This window comes from Setaria italica, chromosome IV (assembly GCF_000263155.2).
Source record: "Setaria italica strain Yugu1 chromosome IV, Setaria_italica_v2.0, whole genome shotgun sequence".
Classification (NCBI taxonomy): domain Eukaryota; kingdom Viridiplantae; phylum Streptophyta; class Magnoliopsida; order Poales; family Poaceae; genus Setaria; species Setaria italica.
Window position 1 is genome coordinate 42319 of NC_028453.1, and position 9770 is coordinate 52088.

A 9770-nucleotide genomic window follows, 5' to 3' on the forward strand; every position below is an offset into this window, starting at 1 on the left:
GCTCCTTTGGCAGGGCTTCGGCTCCTCCGAAAACGGCTCCGGCTCTAGCTCTTTTGATGAAGTGGTTTCTACGGTGGAGTTGAAGCCATTTTAGGAAACCGTTTGGCAAAATAGCTTATTCTATTTTTCATAAACGAATGAAAGATGTCAAATGTCCAATGTACCCCTAGCTATGTCATTTGTTGTACAAATAAATTTGTACTTTTCTTCAATTTATATTTGTAATTTTATATGAAATAGAAAAAGGATTAAAATATCTAATTATAGATTAAACTAGTAGTTTCTCTTTCTTTTTTCTTTTTTTCCCTCCATTTTTCTCCCTTCTATTTTTGGAGATCATGGTAGCCTTGTCACCACAAGTGGCTTGCCGAACTCCGGCCCGATGGTCAACCGAAACACCGGAGAGTGTTGGTACCCAGGTGACAAGGAGGAGAACTTGCTCAGCAGGCATGCAAGAACAACCTTCAGCTCTGCCATTGCCAGGTTCTGCCCAGTGCACAGCCTTGGTCCGTATCCAAACGGCATGTACATGTGGGCTGGCTTGCACGCCGCGGCAGCTCCGTTCGCGAACCGGTCCGGACGGAACTCGTTGGCGTCCGGACCCCAGGCTTCCATGTCGAGGTGCAGCATTGAGATGGCTACTTGGATGATGGTGCCATGAGGGACGTCAACTCCACCAAGCCTGATGTCGTCTGTCAGGGCTTCACGCATGATCAGTGACGCCGGAGGGTACAGCCGGAGAGTCTCTTGTATCACCATCGTAAGCTTCAAAAGAATTTTAATGGAACTGTCAATGTGTGTCACCAAAGAACAGGAATGGAGGAGAGTCTCTTACTATTTTCAGCTGACGAAGGGTGTCAATGTCCATCACTGTCGTCTGTCCACAGCACACCTCTAGAGCCTCAGCACGAGCACGTTCCTGCCAGTCCGGGTGTGCAGCAAGTAGCATCAGGCACCAAGTGGCGGTGACTGCTGCGGTCTCATGCCCAGCAAAGTAGATGTTCTTGCAGTTGTCGAGATGAAATCTTCAGGGGCACTGGAAGAATAGCTGGAGCTCTGGTTTGCACCATCAACAATGGCGTGCAGAAGGTTGTGCGTGCCACCACCATTGCTGCGGTTTCTGCTGCTCCTGTGTTCCCGTGAGAGATCCAGGATTAGTAACCGGACTTGTTGATCTAGCTTTTGTATCTCCCAGTTTCTCTTGGTAGGCCAGTATTTCCTGCAACAGAACAAGATTAATAACCAGTCAAGGTGTTCGATCATTTCCATTGCATTATTAGAAATTGCTCAACGAATCAAAAGTCCCTTAAATTACCACAGTGCAGACAGCCCGACCAATGTATCCTGTTGAGAAATTAACTTCTGGAGCTGCCTGAGCTTGCAAAATATTTCTTTCCCTTCTACGAAATTGCTCCCAAAATTAACAAGCTCTAGCAATCACATCCCCTGAAAAGTTCCTCAGGTATCCATCAACATAGATCTCCTGACTGCTACCTCCTGTGCTATCAAGCATATCCTCCCATGACTGTAACAGTGGAACGGTTGCATCCACAATTAGCCCTATCATACCCTATCATTGTAGGAATAATAACACAGTTAGGCTTAATTAGGCTGATATATGATACAGTTATTATATGGGCTTTTTAAGTAAAATTTAAGAACCTTAATTTTTTCTACAAAGAACTGTGGTGCATGGATCTTCTTCTCATATAGGCCCAAATTAAAGGTCGCCATTTGCTGCCAATATACCTAATCCGAAGAGAGGTTTTCGTGATTTCATTACATGCCGTGGCTTCCCTAGCTCTGATGGAATCCAGTGCCGGCCCAGGTCTTTCACCATTTCTGGCTGAGCAACATGCAATATCTCCAAAACTCCTGTTGAGTAAAGGAACACGGGCCCTGTTCCAATTTTTCAAACACTATGTAGCTAGTGACATAACAAACTGAACTGAGATGTTTAGATAATGATAGAGCAATATATAATGGAAACTAACTTAAATCAAAAGTCAACCACTTATGACTGCATACATCGATTGCGAAAGTTCAACAGAATGTTCACAGAACAGGACAACCGAAGTCACAAGCATCTCTCAGCTGCTACAAGGTCCAAAATTCGCAGGACATCTACGGAATCATTTAGCTAAACATTTCTTTAATGTTAGACCACGGTTTCTACAGAACCTACTTAGTTACTCATGGACAAGTGTACAGTACTGAGCCTCCATAGACTAGAATACCCATTCTTAATATTTGGGTCCACTTGAAAACAAAGTGTTTATGGATGTCTTTTCTGAGGCAACTATCTGTACACAAACTAAATGTTAGGATTTAATTAAGATAAATATCTGATCATATGAGAAAAAACTATACTTGATACAAAATCTGGCTATCAGTTCAGACTTCAGAACATGTTATTTAGTGAACTTGAGAACATGAAAAAACTATACTCATAGTGGCAAAGATTGAATGATCTTCCATCAACATCTGCCATATCTTTGCTATTGGGGATTTCTGGACATGAAAAGCATGCTCACACAAGATGACTAACATTGCAAGAGGAATCTAAGACTTCCTTAAATGCTAAGTACATGAAGTAAGGTTCTGGCCATCCTCATATTTTTGGGAGACCGAGATGCAGAGTTATCTTCAAGCATAGTTAATTAACCTTACCGTCTGACCTTTTATGAACCCTATGATTCTAGCTTCCGGAAAGTTGTTGTGATTCCACAGAATGATGTAAACAACCACGATCATGCTATCATCAGTCTCATCGCAGCGACGACGACCCTTACATAAACAGATAAGCAAAAGCAAGGGATAATTCTAGACATACCATATGTCTTCCTCCAGAGAATGAAATGAGGGAAGATGGTGGATATGTAGCCATTATTCATGTCTTGGTCTTGTTGCCTATGCACACACTTGAGTTCTTGCCGGATTCTCTTCATCTCCTGGGTGTTGCCGTAGAGCAAAGTAGGTCTAGGACCGTCTATGCCTTGCCTCCTCAGCTTTTTCCTTATCTTCTCCAGCCTCAGCCATAGGATTTCATACAAGTAAACTAGAGCTAAGCCAAGAAGCATGGTCGAAATAACTAGGACTATCTCAAGTAGTTTCTCCATTAGATGCATGGGAAAGTATGAGAGGAAGGAACAGATGAGAGAGTCTTATATCAAACATATATACAAGGCAATCAGTACTTGTATATATACCGTTCTAGCTTAAAATACTTAGTAATGAACTCGTGCGCCGCTCCAAAAGGGGAGAAGCATGTTCCGATGGTGAGCTCCAACAAGACCAAGTGATCCCCCCAGTCAGGCTGGAATTTGATGAAGCACCTGTGGAAGAACACACCCAGCCTTCGCATTCCTCCTGGACGCCCGTCTCCTGGTACCTGTTCAGCTGACGGCAGGGCGAAGACGGTGGAGTTTCTGTCTAGTATTCGCTTGACGTTGCAGGCACCTCTGCTCGGAGCAATGCCGCGCATCGGACCACCGGCGTCCGCACGCGCGAACCCCGTCTCCGCCCCACGACGCAGCGGCCACCTCGCGAACCAGGCGTTGAACGCGATGGTCCGGCCGTCCAAGAAAGGAGAGATCTTAGCAATGCGCAAGCTAGGCATCAGCACGCCGGAAGAGGGGCTGCAACATCAATCAGCGAAAGAGTTTGACAGATTCCTTGCATCAGCTATGCAGCCTCAGCACTTCGCCGCCCTTCCCGGCGGCGAGGCTGCTCTCCGACGACGAGCTTAGAGCGGTGGCTCAGCAGGCTGCCTCGGCTACCGCTGCCTTCCAACGACCCTCAGTTGCACCACCATCAACATGAATCAAACGTCCTTGTTTGGAATGTGCGTGGCCTTGGGACGAGGAGTCGTAGAGATCGTCGGAGGAACTTGGGCCGGTTCAGGCGCTTCGTTGACGACTTGCAGCTCAAAGACATCTTCTTACACGGTCGCCGCTACACGTGGAGCAATGAGAGAAACACTCCGACGATGGAAAAGTCCTTGTCACGGTTGATTGGGAGCTTAACTACCTGTTCTGCTATCTCCAGACATTTCAGACCACTGCCCTTTACTCCTCTCAACCAATGCTTCTTTCCACATTAAACGGCGCTTCCACTTTGAAAACTGGTGGATCAAAATCCCGGGGTACCTGGATGTGTGCAAGGAGGCTTTTGCCGACCCTCTTTGCAGGATTGACGCTAAACTTAAGAACATGGCAAAGCACCTCCAAAGCTGGAGCCAGTGTACTGTGGGGCAAATTAAGTGGCAGCTCCTTATTGCAAAAACAATCGTGTCATGGCTTGACAAGGCTCAAGAGGCAAGGCAACTCACGCAGGAAGAAATTCAGCTGCGGAAAGAGCTCAAACTGAAAGGTCTCGGTCTCTTCTCCTTAGAAAGAACAATGGCACGCTTACGCTCGCATATCTTATTCCTGAAGGACGGAGATGCCAACACGAAGCTATTTCACTTGCAGTCTAGCAACAGAACGAAGAAGAAGTTCATAGCCCATTTACACATAGAAGACAGCGTTGCAGTGACACAGCAGGAAAAAGAAGAGATGATGTTCCAGCACTTCACCAAAATCTGCATAAGAGTCTCGTTGCTCCGATTGCTTGCTCTCAATTGCAGATTGAAAGGATCACTAACATCCTATCGGCTCGGCTATCAGACTTCCCAATTCAGTACCTTGGCTTGCCATTGTCGACAGGGCGGCTGCGAAAGGTGCACTTTCAGCCTCTCGTGGACAAGATCTCACACAGCATGCCTTCCTGGAGAACGCCTCTTATGAACAAGGCAGGGAGGATCACCACTGTTAAGACTGTTATGACTTCAATTCCAATACACACCATCATCTCCCTAAAGCTGCCAGAATGGGTAATTCACGAAATAGACAAGCGTCGTCGGGGTTGGCTGCGGCTTCTCTGTCTCCTTTGCATGTCTCCGTATGTGTCCCTCCACACGTGGAGACCACCTATTGGCTTCCCCTCCAGGAGGCAGGTCCACTAATTTCCATCGTTATCGCACGGCACCAGGAAACGGAACCGTCAGCCCATCTAGTCTGTCGCCGCTCCGTCCTCTGTTCTATCCTTTCCCCTTCTCTCCTCCAAGCTGGTCCGCCTAGCTGCTGCACAAATCGAAGAGCTCGATCTCAGCGGGACTTTACATCCAATAGCAAGAAGTTCGATTGGTGGAACAACAAGGTAAATCACGGTGGTAGGGAGCTGATTTGGTCTGCGGAATCTCGATTATTGCTGATTTCGATTTGGGTGGGCAGGACCTCGATTCCGGCTGCAAGATTTCGATTTGGGTGGCTACAACCTCGATTCTTGCTGCAAGATCTCGATTAGGATCGTGAGGATTTCTATTTTGCGGTTTCCTCGTCATTGCGTCCAGTCAAGGTCACCATGGTGGGACATCGAGCTGGGAGGGTGTGACAGCAGGTGTTGTGAATACGATGGTGATGGTGTATCCTTCAAGGTCCTCTTGTCGGAGCAAAGAATCTTCCCCATGACAAATCTAGTTTGGTTAGTTGTCTTGTGCCTTCCCCCTTTTTTCGTGAGGAATATGCACTTTACCACTTCAGTGTGATACTTGCAATCAGTTGATTAGTTTGTGAACAGAAATGAAATTATATTAATTGTTTTTTACAAAACACAGAAAATATAGTTCCTAGGTAAGATAAATTGTTTGATACAAAGGATTCGATAGATAGTGCACAGAACACATCCATTCTCCTAAAAGGATGTGGCCTAAAAGGATGTGGCTTTCAATAGTTCAATTAAAATGGGAAAACATATTATTGTAGGGATTTGTAACAAATGATTGAGTGGTATTTTCTTGCTGTGTATGTTGACCATGACCAGGGGTCCCAAAGAAAGAACCGAAGGATGGATGCGTAAAAGCATTTCCAACTGGATAGTAGCCTTGATAGTAGCCTGGTGTCTGTATGTGATGTTGATCTGTACTAGTCCCTAAGTGGCCCTGTTCAAACCAAGAAAAAGGATTTGAATATCACTACTGAATATGTGACTAGTCTTAATAATAGTAATAGTAAATAATGTTGAAATCTTATACCAATATGGCTTGTGGTCGCAAATGTGTCACAATATCTGATTCCATTGCTGAGCTAGATGCCTTTGAGTCATTGTTGGTCTTTTTCCTCTTTCGTGTTGCCTTCTCAAAACCAGATGCAGAACCAGATGTCTTTGGGTCATTCTTATTCTTTTTTCTCTTTTGTGTTGCCTTCTCAAATCCACCAATTGGTCTGTCAGATCCATGGATTGCCTTCTCCTTAACCTTGACACCTTTTGGTTTTATAGCCTGGTCTGGTTGTAGTGTAGCTGCAAAAGTCATTTTTTTAAAAAAATTTACAAAAACAAATAAATTGTGTGGCATATGTGGGGTTAAGGCAAGTAGTATTCCAGTGCAAACCTTGCGGCTGAGATGAACTACCCGTATCTGTATCGCCTCTATTTTTCAAGCTTTTCTCCACATCCTCTGCTAATTTCTCTGCACTGTTCACAGCAATAGAGTATGTTTCATTGGATTCTGCAGCTCGGTTAGCTAACTGAAGGAATATTCTACACAACTCTTTTCTGCGTTTGGATAGCTTTATTTTGGGATCTTCATGTATCTCAGGGTTGCTCTTTATATGAACCACTTTTGCATCAATTGTCCATCTGTTGAGTATGTATTGTTCAGGAATTTTTTTTATATTGTTAATATCAAGTATCTTCAATGCATGGCAGCATAAGATTCCAGCAAATTCGAACTTTTTGCAGCTACACTTCACATGACCTTCAAGTGCAGAAAACTTTACGACATGCTCGTTTTTCTTACCATAAACCTTTATTTTGTACACCTTTTCAGCATCAATATCACCAGAATAGAATAGATCGCAGTTTAGTGTTTGCATCACTTGTTCTTGTACTAGCTTGAATACTGCTGGGGTATAAATTTTTGCTGCATGCCTTAGTATTGTCAGGTCTGCTTTCAACTTTGGTGTACTTTGTATTGCTTTGAAATCATATTTTACCTCTTCATATCTTTTATCTCCCACCAACCTGTCAAAGTGCTCAAAAAAAGTAAGTATATCATATTTGACACTAATATATCCCTTCAATTCATTATTCATGCTTTCACTTCTTTGAGTGCTAACCATATCAGCAGAAAATGTATTTCGTCCATATGCTAAGGCCCATTGCTCCCTTTTATCAAATAATCTTTCGAGCCATTTATTTTCTTGTAGCTTATACTTATCTAGCAAATTGTTCCACGCGTTTATAAAATCCTCCTCATCCTCTTGATCATAAATACAGTTTTGAAAATCTGTATTGAACTTCTTATATTCTTCCACAACTCCAGAAAGGTGCTTGCATGCATTCTGGTTCATATGCCAAATACAAATCCTGTGATGACTCTCTGGTAGCACCAGCTTGATTGCTTTTGCCATTGCTGCATCTTCATCAGTTAAAATGGTCTTTGGCTTCTTGCCTGACATAACAGCTAAAAAGGTTTTGAAAAGCCACACAAAACTTTCAGCAGTTTCGTCATACAAAAGTGCAGCACCAAAAATAGTAGTTTTCTTATGATTGTTCACTCCAACTAGCAAACCGAATGGACGCCCATCATTTAGCTTTCTGTATGTTGTGTCAAAGCAAACGACATCACCATAAATTTCATAGTCTGAAACCATTTTAGAATCAGCCCAAAAAATATTCGTTATCAAGTCATCATCGTCAACCTGAAAGGAATGGAAAAACTTCCCATCTTCTGATGCTTTCTTCTCCAAATATTCCAACACTCCTCCCATGTCTCCTTGTTTTACCTTCATTGATCTCTTTGAATATAATTTATTTTTCATATCTTCACGCGTAAATCCAAGATTCTCATTTCCACCGGCTTCTTTTGCCATGAGATCAAAAGTGGCTTTATTTGAAATCCCAACCGCTTTAGCAGCTTCGACACTGACAATCTGTGCTGTAGTTATTCTCCTTTGAGATCTTAAGTACTGGGCTTGGATGGCAGTAGCAAGAATATGGTTATGCTCAGGCTCAAATTCATAGATGTAGTACAACCCATCCGTGAGACTTATCTTCATGCGTGCTTGACACATGCATCGTGTCTCAGGCCTACTGTACTTGGAATTTTCTTCTCTTTTATCAGGACCCCGAATACCTATTGATAAATAAAAAATTTGATTAAATTGATGTTCTATCCCAAACCATGAAGAAACTATTATAAAAAAGATTTAATTTGATACCTGCACGAGAACAACAAAATGTTCTGTTCTTTATTGTTGTAGTATTTTTAACATTGTGTGAACTACTCCTTCGGATGCTGAAACCCTTGTATCTGGCGTAAGCATTGTAAAATTTATAGGCTTCTTCCTCAGTGCAGAATTTCATACCAACCTTTGGTATCCTGTCTTCTAGAGAATTTTCTACTCGAGTAGCAAAATCAAATTTACCAGAATCCTGCTCGGGTTTGTAGAGATTACATACGTACCAAGTTAGAAATCATGCAGAATATGCAAACATATTTACATAGGTACAGTATGACTTACATTTTCTAACTCTATTCTTTCCGTATGACCAGAAGGAATGTTGATCCGACAGAAATTTGGCGAGGATGTGGTACCTGCAACCGGCGGCATGGCCATGCTTAGTACTTGTGGAAGTAATGGCGGTGCCCGATCCAAGTAGTTGTCTTCGTTGATAGGTGTAATGTGATTTGACTGAGATGCCATTGTTGTTGTGTGGGAGATGAGGAAGATGCAAATCTGATAATTATCTTTTTGTGTTTTTAGTGTTGTTAGCTTGGCGGCCGATAAAAACTGCACCCGCTGTAATTGGCGCCATTTTCTTCAGAATTAGGTGGCTTTTCCCTCCATTAATTCTCCCTAACCCTCGTAATTACGTTAGTGGGGCCAAAGAAACAAGCGCACGTGGGGCCATTCTCCCTAACCCTCCGTTTCCTGACTCCGTTTTCTGTTATCGTGGGCTGAGGAAAAATTAAAGGGCCCAAGAAGTGAACGGATGGCATCCACGTGTGCAGAGATATGGATGGAGACATGCAAAGGAGACAGAGAAGCCCCAGCCAACGAACCGACGCCAACAGGCCATGGAAATACCTGCAGGTGCAGTTTGCAGATGATCCCCTCCTTCGCCAGATGTTTCAGGCGTCAATCACTATACGTTTAGGGGATGGTAACCTAGCGCTGTTTTGGAAAGATAGATGCATCTAGCTATCAGTATATGGAATGGTGATGCTTCCCCATGCGACATTGCACCTGATCTCTGCAGGTTGGTAAGGCCAAAGTCACGAACGGTTGCTGACGCACTTCTGGACAGATGCTGGGTCTCTGATATTGTCGGACAGCCAACAGTACAAGCCTTGCTTCAGTATCTTCAGCTATGGCATTCTGTCGATTCAATTGCCCTTCAGTCGGGGGTCGAGGACATTGTCTCATGGAAATGGGAAGCAACAGGCACTTACTCGGCCAAATCAGCATATAGATTCTTATTCCTCGGAGCTACGGTTTTCCTGCAGCCAATGCAATTTGGAAGGCGTGGGCACCTTTGAAGATCAAGTTCTTCATGTGGTTAGCTGTCAAAAATCGATTATGGACTGCAGCAAGGAGGCACAAACGAGGTCTGCAAGCTAATCCAAATTGAAAATATATTGAAATAAAAGTTGATCAAAGAACTCGTATAGTCGTATGTGAGGAAGAAGCCTTGTGCATTTACAGTTTTTTTTTTATAAAATACTG

General features: G+C 43.5%; 1 long non-coding RNA gene and 1 pseudogene across 1 annotated transcript; one reads left to right on the top strand and one right to left on the bottom strand.

Annotated features, from left to right (window-relative positions):
• Nucleotides 1–336: 336 nt before the first annotated feature.
• On the bottom strand, nucleotides 337–3119 carry LOC101753101 (annotated as a pseudogene).
• Nucleotides 3120–4933: 1814 nt separating this feature from the next.
• On the top strand, nucleotides 4934–8927 carry LOC111256991. The gene is made up of 3 exons (XR_002677342.1): nucleotides 4934–5199; nucleotides 5274–5523; nucleotides 8597–8927. It is a non-coding gene; the product is annotated as an uncharacterized LOC111256991 (long non-coding RNA).
• Nucleotides 8928–9770: the final 843 nt, after the last annotated feature.